The sequence below is a fragment of the Chenopodium album genome, chromosome 24 (genome assembly GCF_948465745.1).
Source record: "Chenopodium album chromosome 24, dcCheAlbu1.1, whole genome shotgun sequence".
Lineage (NCBI taxonomy): Eukaryota > Viridiplantae > Streptophyta > Magnoliopsida > Caryophyllales > Amaranthaceae > Chenopodium > Chenopodium album.
Window position 1 is genome coordinate 30,662,390 of NC_137857.1, and position 15,351 is coordinate 30,677,740.

The window sequence follows — 15,351 nt, forward strand, 5'->3', positions numbered from 1 at the left end:
AATCATGCTTCCCTGTGCCCCTTGATGAAATTTTCGAAATTATTTTGATTCTTGGTTTTTGATGATAAATATTGTGGATTAGTTGATCATGATTTGATGTTTGATTGCCTTGGAACCTTAACATGCGTCAATTTTGTCCAACTACTTGTGAATATAGTGCTTGACTAGTTGATTTGGTTAGGAATGTGTGATTAGTTCCTGGTATGTCAATGAATTTGAGTATTGATTTGCAACTATGAGTAGTGTTTCATGACTCAATATTATGCACATGTGGAGGACGAAGGCATTTGTTCTTTTAGGTAGCCTTCAGATTTATTTAGATACATTTGTTCCCTTCTTGCTACCCATGTTGTTGCCTTGACTTTTTATTGTTTTCGGCCACATTACAAGCCATGTTTGCCCCATTGGTTACTAGTCCCAAGCTTGGCTTGGGGGAGCTATTAGTGAGTGAGGTGAGGGAGTTTGTAGTGTGCACATTATTTGCACAATTTGGGTGGTTTTGAGAAGTTATTTGTTCTTGATCATATTTTTGTTTTGATGAGTTTTATAGTGTATATATTTGAGAAAAAATAAAAGTGTGATGAAAAAGAAAAAAAAAAGAAGTTCAAAGAAAAAAAAGTGAGAAAATAAAAAAAAGTGAACTTCTAATAAAAAAAAGAGCAAAAAGGAAAAAAAGTTTGATGTTCAAATTGTCTAAGTGAAGGTTGATCAAAAGAAAAGAAAGAGAAAAGGTTGAGTTTCAATGAAAATATTTCAAGTTTAATAACAAAGTTTGTTTTTCACTCTAGTTCCATATTATCATATTTTTATGAGTGAATTTTGTAAGTATTGGGATTGTTTATATTGATTGGAGTTGTATTTGGTGGTTTCTGTTGGAGTTAGTTATTGTTGGAGATGTATGATCATCATTTATTTTTGATCATGGGTTTATTAGGATTTGGCTCCCTTTTAGCAAGGCTTTTCTCTCACATATTCCCAAATTTATCCTACCCTTTACCCTAGTCTTACATTACAAGCTTTAAAGACCTTCTGACCTTGTGCATAGAGTTGTGTGAATGTGGAAGTGTTGTTTATCAATGCAAATTATGACTTGACATATTCCGAGTCGACTAATAGGTTGAGTGTATGTCTTTTTAAACACACGAGGTTGTGAGTTTGGGAGAGCATTGTTCACATAAAGGGGTTGGTTGGAGAGCGATCGAGTACATCTTTTACTCGCCACATAAATGAGAGTTGAGTGTGAGAGCACTAGTCTTGAATTCTATATGCTCATGTGGTTTGCTCTATTTGACAATTGTTAGGGAAGATTGGTAGTTGGATGGATTTGATTGGTTGACTTTGATACATATTTGTCGTATTTACCTTGAATTATATTTATTGATTTTAATTGTATTTGGGGTGAAGTATTGATTTATTTATTCATTGCTTTGTTAGGGACAAGCAAAGGTTTGGCTTAGGGGAGTTTGATGAGTCTATTTTATATGTATATTTATTCCCCGTCCCACGGTCATATTTGTGCTTATTTGAGCTCTACGGAGCTATTTTTATTACTAATATACGTTTTCTAGTGGTTTTGTAGAGTTGGTATTATTTTGTAGGAATTTGCAGATTTATGATAATTCCGGAGCTTATTAAACCACTACAAAGACACCCCAGTTTGATCGTATCTTATGACCGCATATTTGATGCCCAAGGCCAATTCGGTGATTAAGGACTCGATTAAGTGAGTACGCTATGAAGAAATTATAGCATGGACCAAGTAATGAGGAGAGGGAATTGGGCCAAGTTGAATGAAGCCCAAAGTTACAATTTAATAATATACTGATGTCAGCTTGGGCGTGGAAGAAGCGGGCCCGATCGGGCAGCCCAATGCCCGATCGGGAGAGTGTGCTGCAAGGTGTACTATAGTCGGTTATGTGAATTGACCGCTATAAATACTCTAGTTGGGTAGCTCTTTAGGGGCATGTCAGATTGTTAGTTTAGCTTTTGATATTTTTGTTTTGCTTTTAGAATTGTTATTAGGCAGCTTTTTTTGTATTCCTTATTGCTTAGGAGTTAGTATTATTAATACGTAGTTCTATTTGCTTTTCGTCAATTTCGTAACCGTATTAGTTGACTTCTATTAGCTAAATTACATTACTGTTCTTTTAAGTTCTTTTATCGTTTTATTGATTTCATTTTCTTTTTTATTTCATATGTTTACTTTAATTGTTTTATTTAATTGCTTATCAATTTTATTTATGTTTAGTTTAATCACTTTGTTTAGTTTAGTTTTAATTATGTGTGAGTAGTTTTCTTACTAGGGTTTATGGGGATCCATAAATAATATGAAGGGGTAATTTATTATTGTTGATTGTCAATGCTAGATTAATTTCCTATTGATTGATTTAATACTATGCAATTAGATTAGCGCTGGTTTAATTGTATGAGTTACGCAATATTGATTCGAGATTCGAGAGATGAGAATTAATATTAAGGCCTAGTTTCAATAGGCAGTTTAATTTATAAATGGTTAGGTCGAGATTCGAGAGATGAGATTTAATACCGGTAAATTAACTCTGTGATTGTAATACGTAGCGAAAGCCCTTTATGATCTGATTAAATGATACATTGATGATTGATTATTATGTTTTACCCTGGAGTATTATTTATTGGTGAACCTATGCCCTAGGTCCTTTATTCATTAATTTTCCCCTACTTTTATTTCTCCCTAATTTTATTCTTCGTAGTATAATTCCTTTAAATAACAACAATTTGGTTACTTAATAATTTAGATTATAATTAATTAATTAGGAATGAAAAGACTTGTTTCCCTGTGGATTCGACCCTACTTCCCTATCTATTTTAGTTAGTGGTTTTAGGAATTACTTTTGATTAGGTGATACGACTTTAGCCTGTCACGTTCCATCACACAAGTATGTTGAATATAGCACCTAGATACTTTTAAGACATTTGACTAGCATAAGTGATCAAGTATGATTACTTAATATCAAATGTGATTGAAATAACAAGCACATTCAATACAAACATGTTGTGTGTAATTGAAATAACAAGCATGTTGACCGCAATTCAAAATTCAATACATATATGTTCTATGTAATTGAAAATATAAGCACATAGATACTTTTAAGACATGTTCACCATTGTAGCTACACTATATGCAAAATTGCAAATCGACTAAAAACTTGCAAAGTAGTGGAAACGTTGTCTTCTTAAAATTAAAATTGCTACGTTGTATGACATCAAGCCTAACTTGTTACTATATTTTTTTAGATTATGAGGTTGATTATATTATTCTTGGTATGTGTAGGTTTTCTTTGTGTTGAATTCTTGTAACAATTACAAAGATCAAGGCAAAGAAAGTCGCTTGTAGAGGTAGATGGGGGGGGGGGGTAAGTTCTGGTTAAATTCTGTTGAATTATATGCACATGTTTACTTACATTTTGATTAATATATGAATCAATTGGTTGGACAATGTGCACTATACTTGCAGAGGTCATTGAGGAGGGTGATGGTTGTTCAACAAGTTAATACAACAAAGAAATTAAAGCTACAAAAAAAGAATCTCAATGCAACCAATGTTGTGAAGCTCAACATGATCAAAGTGATGATAAGCAGGAAAGTAGTTACTTTAGTTCAGATTATGCTACTGATTCCTCAGAGTCCTCGGAGGAGCCTATAAGAGGAAAGAAAAAAGTGGTTGGGTCTAAGATGTCTAAGAGATCATAGAGCAGGAGGTCTGGAAAGGTCGATATTCTTGAGAGTTCTTCCGCAAAAAAAAAAAAAGAACAAAAAAAACAAAAAAAAAACAAAACAAAAAAGGTTGTACGGAGGTCAAGGTTGGTGACCCAAAATTTGCGATATCTGCTGGTGATAAAGTGCGTAGTAAAGGCCTAGTCATCTACACTCAAAAACAAAGGACAAGAAATAGGGTAAGCACGCACTTATATTTGTGTAGATGTTGTTGAAGTGTTTTTTTTTTTTTTTTTTTTTTTTTTTTTTTTTTTTTTCTGTTATAAGGTATTTGCTATATATAACGTTTCTATAAATATTATAGAGCAAATAATTTCTTAATTTATTGAAAATAGCTATACTTATGGTCTTCGCTCTACTATTTGCAACCTCTCAATGTAATTTGTAGGGTTAATGCTAGGAGCAAACTGATAAATGAGCTTGATGAGACGAGAGTTATGGCTGTCAAGGGAATGGGTTTCGGTGGGTTGTTGGGAATTAAGCTAAATTTCATGCCAGGTCAACTATGTTATTGGTTGATGTCAAGGATTGTTCGCATGCCTTGTTATTGGTGATATGGAGTTCCCTTTGTGCCCCACCCAAGTTAATTGTGTTCTTGGGTTGCCTTTTGGACCGTTACAAGTCCTAAATGTTGAGGCGTAGGAGAAGCAACTCTTTAGTTGGTTGAAGTTGTTGTTAATAGATATGGTACTCTTCAAGAAAATATTGACGAAGATGGGAATGTTAAGTCGATTGTCAAATTTTGTGTAGATGATGTTATGAATGATGTAGAAGGACCAAGGGACGAAAAAGGTGATGTTGTACCATTGGGTGATGATGATGATAGAAAAAAATTTCACACGGCTTTCCTTGTTGCTGCTTTGGGTTTGATTTTGTGCCCCACAACAGATGGTAGTATCTTGGCAACTAGCTTGCTCCCCGCTGTCACATTAGCTTCCAATGCAGGCAATTATGATTGGTGTAATTTTGTTCTAGACTGGCTCTTAGATTATGCTAAGATGTTTCTGAAAAAGTTTAATGCCAAGGGATATGCTGGGGTTGTTGAGGGTGTACACTGTTTTTGGCGGTAAAGTCCTATTTTTACAACATTTATTCTAATTCCATTCTCCTATACATTAACATTTTGTATTAGTATGGAGATTTTCTACTTGGATCGCTTGAAATTAAAAGACCACCAGTTGAATGGAATGTGTTTCCACGGGTGATGGTAAGGTGTGGGATTCTGAGTTGGTGCGCCGTTTGGTGGTAACTGATAAGAGTACAACTGAGGACTATGGATAATTTGGGGTGAGTATGCTGATCTTTAGTAGTTGATGTATAATATGTAAATGATTAATTGTCAAATGTGTGTTCTAATTTGATCTGCTTTTTAAAAATGAAAAAATGAAAATCCAAATAAATCATTTTAAAAATGGTTGACCTTTACATTGCATAGCTACAAGTTGCTTGTTTTTGGATGAATGTTAGATGGGTACTTCCTCATTCACTCATTTGATATTTTTTTCCTTTCCAAAAGGTTGTTGATACTGCTTATGGGCATGCGTACCCGAAGCTTCCTCGGGATGGTAGGGTTACATACGTTGAGGAAGTTGCAACCGATGTGAAATTTTCGCTTGTCCATTTCAAAATATTGTCATATGCTATATTACAATTTGTGTGGTAAAAGGTTGTTTGTTATTGTACGCAGGTTGTGAGGCTTATTGGCCCAGAGATGCAGAAAATGATATTTTATTTTTCGCAATTGAATAAAAATATTATTGAACTACTCACAAGCTTATCGAGCCGAGTTATAGCATGCTTAACTCGAGTATAGGCAATTGGAGTCAGGTTTAGACCAAGAAAACTGGGTTTGAGTAATGTCCAACCACAATCTTGGTAATTACCAAGAAAAACCATAATCTTGGTAATTACCAATAAATTAGGTTTAGGTATTATTCATGGACATAAGTATTAATTATTTTATTTTCTTTAAGGGAATATAAAATTAACTTATATGATTTTTTTTAATTTCATAATTAATAATAATATTACCAAGCTATTCACGAACTTATTGAGTCGAGTTATAACTTGCTTACCTCATTCTCGTTAAGGTTAACAGTTTGAGTCGAGACAACTTAAGTTGAGTTTGACCCAGATTTATCAGAGTTGACCTCGAGTTGCTCAACTCGATTACCACTCCTAGTGATATTATTAGTTGTCTCAAAAAAAATTTATAAAGTATCATTAGTGTTTGTCACTAATTACAATTATAGGGTAAAGTATTAATATATAATTACAATTATTATTACAAAATCACTCGCTAAACAATAAAATGTATATAATTTTGATAAATAATTTAAATTTAAGTTGAATTGTTATCCCAAAACCTTTGCTAATGAATTTTTAACAAATAATAACAACAACAACAACAACAACAACAACAACAACAACAATAATAATAATAGTAGTATTAACTCTCTTCATATAAATAAAAATAAATGACAATTACAAAACTAATTAACAAAACTCATAATAATTAACTCAAGTATAGGCAACTAGAGTCGGGTTTAAACCAAGAAAACTAGGTTTAGGTAATGTCCATCCACAATTTTGGTAATTATCAAGAAAACTAGATTTTTTCTGTAACTTGATATATAGCTAAAATAAAAAAGCTATATAATGTCTTAAAAGTTAAAGCCCAAACAAAATTAGACCCAATGTTTCAATAACTCAAGCCTTAAACAAAAGCTAAGTTATTCATACAATTGAAGAGAGGCTAAGGGTCTGTTCACTTCAGTTTAATTATTTCAGTTCTATTAAGTTTAGCTCCAATCAGTCCATTTCAGCTTCTAATTTTCTTCTCTCATAAAATATTCATTTCAGCTCAGTTCAGTTCAGTAAATGTGAGCAAGCCCTAAGTTTCTCTTTTTATAACCTCTCCATGTCAATACTTTCTATTTCTTTCAAAGTGGGACTTTTTGCTCAACACAATATTACTATCCACTCTCTCCATAGCCTACTTTGTACAAAAATATTTCATTAATTTTCCTTCACTTTTCTCTAAAGAGGTACCAAATTATTTTTTAACTATGATATTTTATTTTCATAATTAATAACAATAATAATCAAGCTACTCACGAGCTTATCGAGCCGAGTTATACCTTGCTCCATTTGAGTCGAGTTTTTACAGAGCATTGACCAAGTTGTTCTCAAATTACACAACTCGAATTAAACCCCTAGTAATAATATTAGTTGTGGTGAAAAGATATTAAGTATTTGTAATGATAGTCATTAGTTTGTTCAACGGAGTGATGATATTAATAATAGTCATAAGTAATGATATTAAGTGTTAGAAATGATAGTCATTAGTTTGGTAAAGAATTTAACAAAGTGTGTTACTTATAGCTTGTTCAACTCGTGCTCATCTAACTTACAAGTTTGAAACGAGACAACTCAAGTTGAGTTTTGACCAAATCAATATCAATTTGCTCAAGCTAATTAGTATATAGTTTTTAATAATAATAATAATAGTAATAGTAATAGTAATAGTAATAGTAATAGTAACAGTAATAGTAATAGTAATAGTAATAGTAATAGTAATAGTAATAGTAGTAGTAATAGTAGTAGTAATAGTAGTAATAGTAATAGTAATAATAATAATAGTAATAATAATAATAATAATAATAATAATAATAATAATAATAATAATAATAATAATAATAATAATAATAATAATAATAATAATAATAATAATAATAGTAATAGTAATAGTAATAGTAATAGTAATAGTAATAGTAATAGTAATAGTAATAGTAATAGTAATAGTAATAGTAATAGTAATAGTAATAGTAATAGTAATAGTAATAGTAATAGTAATAGTAATAGTAATAGTAATAGTAATAGTAATAGTAATAGTAATAGTAATAGTAATAGTAATAGTAATAGTAATAGTAATAGTAATAGTAATAGTAATAGTAGTAGTAATAGTAGTAGTAATAGTAGTAGTAATAGTAGTAGTAGTAATAATAGTAATAGTAGTAATAGTAGTAATAGTAGTAATAATAATAATAATAATAATAATAATAATAATAATAATAATAATAATAATAATAATAATAATAATAATAATAATAATAATAATAATAATAATAATAATAATAATAATAATAATAATAATAATAATAATAATAATAATAATAATAATAATAATAATAATAATAATAATAATAATAATAATAATAATAATAATAATAATAACAATAATAACAATAATAATAACAATAATAATAACAATAATAATAACAATAATAATAACAATAATAATAACAATAATAATAATAATAATAATAATAATAATAATAATAATAATAATAATAATAATAATAATAATAATAATAATAATAATAATAATAATAATAATAATAATAATAATAATAATAATAATAATAATAATAATAATAATAATAATAATAATAATAATAATAATAATAATAATAATAATAATAATAATAATAATAATAATAATAATAATAATAATAATAATAATAATAATAATAATAATAATAATAATAATAATATAGACTTTTGATGTATGTCTTCAGGCTTGGTATTTAGATGACGACACGATTATTGGAGACACTTTGGTGGTGGGGCAAGTTCTGCAGTTGATTATGGAGGAAGGACCTCGTTCTAGGTTATGTCTTAACGTGGAAAAAACTGAAGTTTTCTGGCCTACGGAAGACCCTCGAAGCAGGCTGGTGGGTGTCTTTCCGCCTAATATTGCTCGACCTCTGCGTGGTGTTAGGTTGCTTGGAGGTCCCGCTAGTTCCGATTCTGGTTTCAGTGGTGAGCTTGTGATGCAGAGGGTGACCAAGACCATTGCCCTTATGGATAAGGTCGCTATGCTAGATGATCCTCAGTGTGAACTGTTGTTACTTAGGGCATGTACTGGAGTTTCAAAACTCTACTTTGCATTACGTACTTGTCCTCCTAGTACTTTTGAGGTAGCTCAGCGCACTTTTGATGGAGCTCTTCGATCTTCCTTGGAGCGTATTGTTACCGCTTCGGGGCCTGGGTTTGGTGATTGGCAGTGGCGGCTTGCCACCTTACCATTTGCGTTTGGAGGGCTTGGTGTTTATTCTGCAGGTGATGTTCGTCACTATGCTTTTCTTGCTTCTCGGTTGCAGTCTGTTGGGTTGCAGACACAACTTCTTCGGCATACTGGCATTGTTGGTCTTGGACGAGCCTTTGAGGATGCGTTGTGTCTGTTTAATGGAACAGTGGAGTCTGACATTTTGAGTAATCCGAGTGAGGTCGCTGCCCCTAAACTCATGAAGAAATTGGCAGATATGTATTTCACAAAGATTACCGCTTCTGCAGAATCTGCTTATTCTTTAACTCCTCGACAATCAGCATTGTGGAAATCACAGCAGGGTGATCACACCTCTGCTTGGCTTCGGGCGGTTCCTATTTCGGGGTTGGGTCAGACGATGGACGCCAAGACTTATCGATGTGTGTTGTCCTATCGGTTGGGTGTTCCATTGTTCTCTATCTCCACGTCTTGCTCTGCTTGTTCGAGGGTTTTTGCTGGAGATATTTTCGGTGATCACGCGGTGTCTTGTGCTGGTATTGTGGGTATTAAACATCGGCATAATGTTGTTCGGGATACCCTTGTTGATGTTTGTTATCGTTCTGGGATTTCAGCGAGAAAAGAGGTTGACATTGGGTTGGCTGGAGGGAACGACGAGGCCCTCAGACCTGCGGATGTGTTACTTTATTCATGGGATCGTGGTCGCGATGTCTGTGTTGATTTGACAGGGTCTTCTCCTTTGACACAGTCAGGGCTATCTGTAATCCCCCATATTTTAAGCTAAATTATAATTTATTTATATATTATTCTTGTAATTATATTTATGGTAATTTCATTAATTAAATTATTTTTATGGAAGGATTTAAATAAACTAGTGTATTTTTTTATTAATTTACTAGTAATTCTAACATAACCCAAAACCCAAATACTACTCCTAATCTAATTAGGAAATTAAAGCCCAAATAAAAACCCTTATACTCCTTCTCCTCCCTCAACTCTCACGTAAAAAAAAAAAAAAGAGCCCTCTTCTCCTCCTACTGCTTTCACGATCAAAGAGAAAAAAAAAAAAAAAAAAAACAACAAACCTGCTGCTACAGTGCTGCCGCCAGCAGCACCACCGCCCTGCCGCCAGCAGCCACCGCGCGCCGCCAGCAGCCACCGCCCAACAGTTGTCTCCTCCCTTTCTCCTTCCCTTATTTCTCCTTCTCTTATTCTTGTTATTTTTAATTAAAGTTTTAATCTTTGTTCTTAAATTGTTATTATTATGGTTTGATTATACATATGAAGTATAAAAGATTATAAATTTATGAGTTTTAACATGTTTAGTTTATTATTGAAAGTTTCAGATTTTGTATTATGTAAAAATTAGGGTTTATACCTTGAATTTTCATGTTTTAGGGCTTGAAAACGTGTTTAGCAAGTTAGTCATCAATACTATGATTTCATAATAATAAAACCCATAATTTCATAATTAAAATTAATTTTCAGATTATGTATTTTGTGAAATTGGAGTTTTATGTTGGTTATTTGAAGGATTTGAAGGTTTTAATGTGAAATATACTATTATAGTTATTGATTTATGTATGTAGATCTTTAAAAGCTTGAATCTTGCAATTTAATTTATTTTTCAGATTTTATATAATCTGATTTTTATTAGTTTTGAGTCAAAAATAAAGGTCTAGTATGCTTCCTTATGTTTTAAACAACTATTTATGAAATATGATGAGTATAGATTATTTGAATTGCAAAAACTACTAATAAAGTAAATTTTCAGCATATTCTGGTGAATTGAACTTGCTGGAATTTTATATTATACACTATATTTTCATAATTTTGACATATAAACTTATAGTTGGAATGTTATATTACTACTAATGGCTATTGGGGACAATTTAAAGGCTTTGTTTTGACGATTTAAGAGGTTTTAAAGTAATTTAGTATTGCTGTAAATTTATTTGCTTGGGTATTGATTTATTCCTTATTATTTGGTTTAGGAGAGGACTTTGTAGAAGGTGATTTCTAGTCTTTAAAGTGGCCAATCGAATTGTTTACTCAAGGTACGTACAAGTTACAAAACCTTGCTTTTAGGTGCATGTTCAAGGATGGATCGAGAACTTAGTATCATGTCTAGGGATGACTGGGTTAAATTGTTTGGTTATACATTGTGAATTTCCTTTGACGTGCACTATTCCTTATTGTAATTATTGGTTATGTTCTAATTATGCAAAGTGTGCTTAGAGGCAAAGGTATGTGATTGGTGAAATGATTTAATTATTACTCATTCATGATTTAATGAAATAGGATGAGTAAATGAATTGGTTCATGTCTTATAAGACAAGGTTAAGAGTTTGGGGTGCCTTATGCACTCAAGGTGTTTATACACCGAGGTAGTAAAGGAATAAATAATAAATGTTGCTTGCCACTAATAAATCAAGAATTGAAATTGAAAAGTTGTTTTACTTGATTGAATTGATATTGGAATGATTGAATTGTTATGCATATGAGTCATCACCAAGTCTAAACCTGTAAATCACGTAAAGTGCAAGATGGATGAGCAATAAAACTCTGGATTGGTGCACTTCTGGAGTAATGACAATCAGGGGTTGGGGTACATGGGGTATTAGCCGTGTACTTTTCTCGAGGCCGTCTGATCTACGAGTCTCTTATTTCAAATACTTTTTCAAAACTAGGAGTTAGGTGAGATCTCATACTAACTACGGTCACGGAGTCGCGCCCGTGGTCGTTGGATGTTTATTGATGTTTCCGAAAGGAGGCATGGGGTTTTTCTTTATTGATGTTCCAAATGGGACATGGGTTGGACAACCTTGTCTATTGCTAAATCCAATGAATAAATTGAAATGAGTTAGCTACTATTAGCTAGTGGAGTCTTAATAAGTTAAATAATCGAGTCGTATGTTGAGTTTGTGATTTAATGATGCGTATGATTGATTATTAGTAGCATGTTAAGTACTTCCTTATTTTACTTTGCAGCTTGTATGTACTCAGCTTTGCTGATTGCGTGCTTTTGTGTGTGTGTCCTTCTTTGGTCATGGCCTTCGCCTTCAAATGACCCTGTGACGATCCAATTTTTACACTTGTAATATTGGGGAGCAGAATAACCACAGGTTCTCTCACATGCAGCATTCATCAGGGTTGTGGGATCTTGAGTAGAGAGTTGGTTGCTTATTTTCGCGTTTCTTGCAAGTTTGATTTTATGTAACTCGATTTCACTTGACACCATTTCTTTTGGTTTAAGTTTGTTTTAACACTGAATTTTAATTACTTACTTATGCTTTTGGGTTTTGAATAAGGGCCTTAAAGGTTCCAACTTGTAATACTTATTTTGATTTAAATACTTTGCTTTGAGGTTTATTTAAAACTGTTTTGGTTTTCCGCTGCTAACTTCTGAGATAGCCTTAACGTTTGAACACGTGGCGGTAGCACACCAGTAATTCTCTTGGATTTGTTCGGGTTATTTACAGGTTTCTCACAGGTTTTTAAGAGAGAATTATTGGGGTGTTACACTATCTGACTTTATTCATGAGCGGGTTGTGGCTGATGCTGCTCATCGGAAGCGGGTTAAGTATGAAGCTCGATGTCAGGCTATTGGATATGGTTTCATTCCCTTCTCCTTTTCTTCGCTTGGGGAATTAGAGAAGGAGGTTGTTGAGTTACTGAAGCGGATTCAGAGGTTCTCGACGACGCAAGACATTGGGGCTCGTGCTGCAGCTCATATCTTCACTAGGGTAGGATTTGCTATAGCTAGAGGAGTGGGGGCCCAGATTGTATCTCGGCTTCCCACTAATTTATTGTAGGTTGTATGACTTTTGTTTTTGAGATAATAATAATAATAATAATAATAATAATAATAATAATAATAATAATAATAATAATAATAATAATAATAATAATAATAATAATAATAATAACAATAATAACAATAATAAGAATAATAATAATAACAATAACAATAACAATAATAATAACAATAATAATAATAACAATAATAATAACAATAATAATAACAATAATAATAATAACAATAATAATAACAATAATAATAACAATAATAACAATAATAATAATAATAATAATAATAATAATAGTACTAATAATGACAATAGTAATAATAATAATAATAATAATAGTAATAATAATGACAATAATAATAATAATAATAATGACAATAGTAATAATAATGACAATAATAATAATAATAATAGTACTAATAATGACAATAATAATAATAATAATAATAATAATAATGACAATAGTAATAATAATAATAATAATAGTAATAATAATAAGAATAATAATAATGACAATAGTAATAATAATGACAATAGTAATAATAATAATAATAATAATAGTAATAATAATGACAATAATAATAATAATAATAATAATGACAATAGTAATAATAATGACAATAATAATAATAATAATAGTACTAATAATGACAATAATAATAATAATAATAATAATAACAATAATAATAATAATGACAATAATTAATAATAATGACGATAATGATAATGACAAAAATTAATAATAATGACGATAATGATAATGACAATAATAATAATGACGATAATAATAATGACAATAATAATAATGACGATAATGATAATGACAATAATAAGAATGACGATAATGATAATGACAATAATAAGAATGACGATAATGATAATGACAATAATAAGAATGACGATAATGATAATGACAATAATAAGAATGACGATAATGATAATGACAATAATAAGAATGACGATAATGATAATAATAATAATAAGAATGACGATAATGATAATGACAATAATAAGAATAATGATAATGATAATAATAATAATAATAATAATAATAATAATAATAATAAGAATAATGATAATGACAATAATAATAATGATAATGACAATAATGACAATAATAACAATAATGACAATAATGATAATAATAATAATAATATTAATAATATTAATAATAAGAATAATAATAATGACAATAATGACAATAATGACAATAATGATAATAATAATAATAATAATAATAATAATAATGACAATAATGATAATAATAATAATAATAATTACAATAATGATAATAATAATAATAATGACAATAGTAATAATAATGACAATAATAATAATAATAATAATAATAATAATAATAATAATAATGATAATGATAATAATAATAATAATAATTACAATAATGACATTAATGATAATAATAATAATAATAATGACAATAATGACAATAATGATAATAGTAGTAGTAGTAGTAGTAGTAGTAATAATAATAATAAATAATAATAATAATAATAATTATAATAATTATAATAATAATAAGAGAAGATTTTAATAATAATATTAATAATAACAATAACAATAATCATAATAATAATAATGACACTAATAATAATAATAACAACAACAACAACAACAATAACAAGTACAATAAGGATGTGGAGTTGGCTTGATTGTAGCACTCCCATATCGTAACCTCGAGGTTAAGGGATCGATTCTTGCCCCCAGCATATGCTGGAATTTCCCCCGCCCCTAGTTATACCCGCCCTTGTGGCTCATAAGAATAAAAAAAAAAACAAGTACAATGATAATAATTATAATAATAGCCAATAATCACAAGCACATTAGCAATAACAAGAACAATAATTATTATAATAACTATTTCTTGTATTATCAATATTGTACTTGATAATTCTAATTAAAAATATATATTATACTTGATAATTAATTTATAATGCCATTATTTTAACTCTCAATGATGCACACAAGCATTTTGATTTCACTAGAATTATTATTATTATTATTTATAATTCTCAATGATGCTCAAAAATTTTTTAATTTTCTAAAATAACAAAAATTTTCAATTCTTTTTGGTACTCATGTATCTTCATTATCAATTCAATGGTGAAATTAGTTAATATTTTTTTTTTTTGAAAGAAGTTAATCATTTTAATCATCTATTAACCATGGTTAGTTTTTTGTTTTTAATAATTAATTATTTAAAAAAAAAATTACCTCAACATCCCCAGCCACCCCCTGCCACTATGCCAGCCCCAACCACCCTGCCTGGCGTCGACGCCGACTCTCCTCACAATTCCGCTGTCGCGTCTCCACCTCCCCATGAACCACAAAACCCCTTAAAATAGCCCGCGTTGGTGTTGTCCGCCGATCCCAATCACCCAATCCTCCTCCGTCCCCCTGTTTCGCGACCCAACCACCCAATCCCCTTCCCCATGAGACGGCGACATATCTTAACGCCGACGAGATTACACTGTTGTCTTTCGGGTTAGATTTAGGCTTGGCCATTTGGGTTTTGGTTTGGGATCGTCGATGAAAGGGAGGGGGTGAAAAGGGAGCGCCGAAGGTTTTTGATCGGCCTACGGGGAAGGGGGTTGGGTTGCCAACGTCATTTTGGCTGGGTTGCCGGCAGTTGTGGCGTCGGTGGTCGCCGATGGAAAGGGTGGCCGTTTTTTTTTCTATTTTTTATTTTCTGATTTTCAAAAA